Source organism: Oreochromis niloticus, linkage group LG7, assembly GCF_001858045.2.
Source record: "Oreochromis niloticus isolate F11D_XX linkage group LG7, O_niloticus_UMD_NMBU, whole genome shotgun sequence".
Classification (NCBI taxonomy): domain Eukaryota; kingdom Metazoa; phylum Chordata; class Actinopteri; order Cichliformes; family Cichlidae; genus Oreochromis; species Oreochromis niloticus.
Genome location: NC_031972.2, coordinates 35,616,497 through 35,621,168, shown reverse-complemented (window position 1 = coordinate 35,621,168; position 4,672 = coordinate 35,616,497). Strand labels below are relative to the sequence as shown.

General features: G+C 41.1%; 1 pseudogene; it reads right to left on the bottom strand.

Moving 5' to 3' along the window:
* Positions 1–763: 763 nt before the first annotated feature.
* On the bottom strand, positions 764–1,618 carry LOC109202862 (uncharacterized; annotated as a pseudogene).
* Positions 1,619–4,672: the final 3,054 nt, after the last annotated feature.

The following is a 4,672-nucleotide window of genomic DNA, read 5'->3' as shown; positions in this document are numbered from 1 at the left end:
TACAGCGCTTTCAGAAAGACATCTACTGTGATAAAGTCTACTCTCCACTGCTGTGTAATCAATTATTGTAAATGTAAATGTTATCAGGAAATGATCAGACAGCAGAGGGTTTTCAGGAAACACTGTTAAATGTTCAGTTTCTATGCCATATGTTAAAACAAGATCTAGAGTGTGATTAAAGTGGTGGGTGGGTTCTTTTATATTTTGAGAGAAGCCAATTGAGTCTAATAACAGATTAAATGCCAGCATCAGGCTTTCAAATGAATTAAAAGTCTGTCTTGGTCTTTCGTTAATTATTAGGCTGGTGTGAAAAATTGCTGCCACACCGCCCCCTCGGCCTGTGCTTCGAGATTTCTGGTAGTTAGAATGACTCGGGGGTGTTGATTCATTTAAACTAACATACTCATCCTGCTGCAACCAGGTTTCTGTAAGGCAGAGTAAATCGATTTGTTGATCAATTATTAAGTCATGTACTAACAGAGACTTGGAGGAGAGAGACCTAATATTTAATAATCCACATTTCACTGTTTTACTCTTTGGTTCAGATGTGGATACTGTATTGTTCTTTCTTTGTGATTGTTTATGTTTAAGTTGTTTGTTGCTGGTTTTTGGTTTGTTTTTTGTCTTTTTGGGAGCTGACACAGTCTCAATGGAGATGGGTTTTTGGGGGGGGTAGCAGGAGGAGAGAAGCTGCAGAGAGGCGTGTAAGACTGCAACTCTGCTTCCTGGTCCCAACTCTGGATAGTCATATTTTGGGGGGTTTAATAAATTTGTCCATATTTCTAGAAATGAGAGCTGCTCCATCCAAAGTGGGATGGATGCCGTCTCTCCTAACAAGACCAGGTTTCCTCCAGAAGGTTTGCCAATTATCTATGAAGCCCACATCGTTTCTGGGACACCACTCAGACAGCCAGCAATTTAAGGAGAACATGCGGCTAAACATGTCACTCCTGGTCTGATTGGGGAGGGGACCAGAGAAAACTACAGAGTCCGACATTGTTTTGGCAAAGTTACACACCGATTCAATATTGATTTTAGTGACCTCCGATTGGCGTAACCGGGTGTCATTACTGCCGACGTGAATTATGATCTTACTGTATTTACGTTTACCCTTAGCCAGCAGTTTTAAATTTCCTTCAATGTCGCCTGCTCTGGCCCCTGGAAGACAATTGACTATGGTTGCCGGTGTCTCTAGCTTCACATGTCTGAGAACAGAATCACCAATTACAAGAGTTTGACCCCCGGCGGGTGTGTCGCCGAGTGGGGAAAAACGGTTAGACACATGAACAGGTTGGTGGTGTACCTGGGGCTTCTGTTTAGGACTATGCTTCCTCCTCACCGTCACCCAGCCGCCCTCTTTCCCCAGCTGCTTGGGGTGTGCCGGGGAACAGCTAGCGGGGCCTACGCTATCTTCGGCTGCACCAGCTACAGGCGCCTGGCTAGCTACGGGTGAATGAAGGGTGCGAAGCCGAGTCTCCAATTCAGTAATCCTGGCCTCCAGAGCTGCAAATATGCTACATTTGTTACAGGTATCATTACTGCTAAATTAGGCCGAGGAGTAACTAAACATCTGACACAGTGAGCAGGAAAGTGCAGGAGGGACAGGTGAAGTAGCCATGGTGCTAACGAGTCGGCTACGAGCTAAGCTAGCGAAACAGTACAGAGACAGTGAGTGAATACTTTGGCTATAAATTAGGTAGTGAGTACAAAGAAAGGGTGATTCAGATGAAGCACGTTAAGATTATACTATGAAAAAGGGATGTATCAAAAGATTTAAATTAAATTGCTAAGCAGAAAAGCTACTCAGAAACACCACTGTGTTTGAGCAGGAACAGGAAGTGATACTCTACCACAAAGCGAGCGAACACCAAGTGACAGCGCCACCAACACCAGGAAAAGAATTGTTTAGCGGGAGGCCGATCTCCCATACACATACATATACATACATATATATATGTATGTGTATGTATGTATGTGTATATATGTATGTATGTATATGTATATATATATATATGTATGTATATGTATGTGTATATATGTATATATATGTATGTGTATGTATGTGTGTATATATATATGTGTATGTATGTATATATATATATATATATATACATATATATATATATATATATATATACACGTATGTCTGTGAAGGTTCTCATTCATCCAGGTCATCGTAGTCAAAGGAGTTTGCAAAGAAAAGCGTCTGGACTTCTTTAAGTTGCTTGAAGACGTTTCACCTCTCATCCGAGAAGCTTCTTCAGTTCTAAGGTCAAATGGCCGAGAGTCCCAGATTTAAACCCAGTGGGCCCCACCTTGTCATGTGAATTCACATGACAAGGTGGAGCCAGGTTTCACAATGAGCTCACCCGAAACCCTGGCTGATTAGGTCCCACACCCGCTTTCACACCTTGGCGCATGTGATTAGAGGATCACCAGGGGGTCCTTTGTCCCTCCTTGGGGGGATACTCCCACTGGGTTTAAATCTGGGACTCTCGGCCATTTGACCTTAGAACTGAAGAAGCTTCTCGGATGAGAGGTGAAACGTCTTCAAGCAACTTAAAGAAGTCCAGACGCTTTTCTTTGCAAACTCCTTTGACAATATATACACACACACACACACATACGCAAAGCCGTCAAGTTATAAGGTGTTAACTACAGCAGCCTTTGATACCTTAACTCTTGCTTCAGCTAAGGTAAGCGCCCCCCCATCCCTTATATTTTCTGTGTGTCTTCAGCTGATATCTAGAAAATAGATGTGTGTTTAGCGCTGGACGCCACTTTATTCCAGAGCTTTCGTTTGTAATTAAAACTTTTAAGACTCGATGGTACAGTGTTTTTACTCCCTTCCAAACAATAAAGTTCCATTGGAACAGCCTCTTTGTCTCTCACTAGGAAAGTTAAACCAGACAGTACAAGGCTACATTCCACCTTTGCAAGCCAATCAGTTTGCTAATTGTTCTTGTGAGATCTGTTTGAAAAGTTTAAGGTGTTAAGTAGAAGCTGTGAACATCTGGGTCTGCTTGCTGCTGGCATTCTGCCAGAGCCCCAGCAACAAGACCGCCTCCCAGCAACAAGACCACCTCCCAGCAACGAGACTGCCTGTCAGCCTTGCAAGGTACCCAATTTTCCAATTACTCTATAACAAAACTGTTGTGGGCAACAAGACCGCCTCCTAGGTTTGCAAGCCAATCACTTTGCCAATTGTTCTTGTAAGATTTGTTTGAAAAGTTTGAGGTGTTAAGTAGGAGCTGTGAACATTTTGCTTGCTGCTGGCATTCTACCAGAGCCCCAGCAACAACACTGTCTCCCAGCTTTGCAAGGTAATTACTTTCCCAATTACTGTACACCAAAACGGAGTAACTGCCGTGGTCAACAAATCTGCCTCCCAACTTTCAAGGTAATCACTTTCCCAATTACAATATACAAACTGTTATGGAACTTTAATTAACAAAGCCTTAAGACCGGGTAGTAGCACTATCAACATGTCTATTTAAAGAAAAGAGATAATTTTTTTTCTTCTTGTAATCATCTTGTCTATCAATGTACCAGAGGGTTAAAATAACAAATTGCTAGTATACATCAGAAGTAAACAGTCTTTTGGCTACCAATGCAGCTACCTGGTTATTATGCTTGACTTATAATGAAAGCTGGGTCTGATCACATGCTTGAAATGCCAACAATTAATATTATGTTTTTATGCTGACATTTTACCAGATGCCGAGAAAAAATAAAAGATCCCAGGCACAAAAGAAGCGCTGGAAACCACTTGACCTTGTCGATCCTGCTGTCCCAATGCTTACTGGCCACAACCAAGATGAGGCAGTCAGTAGTTTTCCATCTGACCAGGTAATGAAGATATGGTAGTGATCACAGACAGTCGAACAGTTTTCGAAACACGTTTGAGATAGTTTAGAACACCCATACAGTTGAGGGGTTTTTTTTGTTATGTCACACAACTGCCATAACAGTGCATGGTATGCAGGGCATTTAAATGAAATGAATGTGTCAGGTCACTTAATGTCATTCTATACCCTTTTTCCTGGGTTAGCAGACAGCACCAGCCAGGTTATCCGTGGAAACACAGGATAGACCCACCTCCTTATGTTCCCCAGATATCAAGGTAAATATCAAAAAAATATTCCTCCATTAAGAATTTAGAGCAGACAATTACACTACAATTACATGTTATAGACATATTCATGGTTACATGTCAGCATTATGCAAACAGCAAGGATTTTTTTTTTTATTGCTTTGTAAGTTTAGTAACCACTACTGTTTCATGTTTTCTTTAAAGTATCCAATGTTCCAGTCTGTTTCAAATCTGTTAGTAGGTTTTATAGTTTTTACTAACTGTACATAACCTCTTATCAGATTTCAGACACACGTCCACTAGCAAAACGATCCTGGGGAAATGATTTCCACACGCCATCAAATTCTCCACCTAAAAAGGTATGTGTATAACCAGTCTGTATATATCTGATCTTTGGTTTCTAATAACCACGGTTGATATGTAGTCTTTCACTTAAAGCATGTTTGCTAACTCAATTTTTGTCTAATTTCTATCCAAAACAAAAGACAAATATGACAAAAGTGTTTTTTATAGCTCTGAACAGGTAATCCTGATGTGGTAGTGAGCACATACAATAGATTATTATAACACTTTCCCATA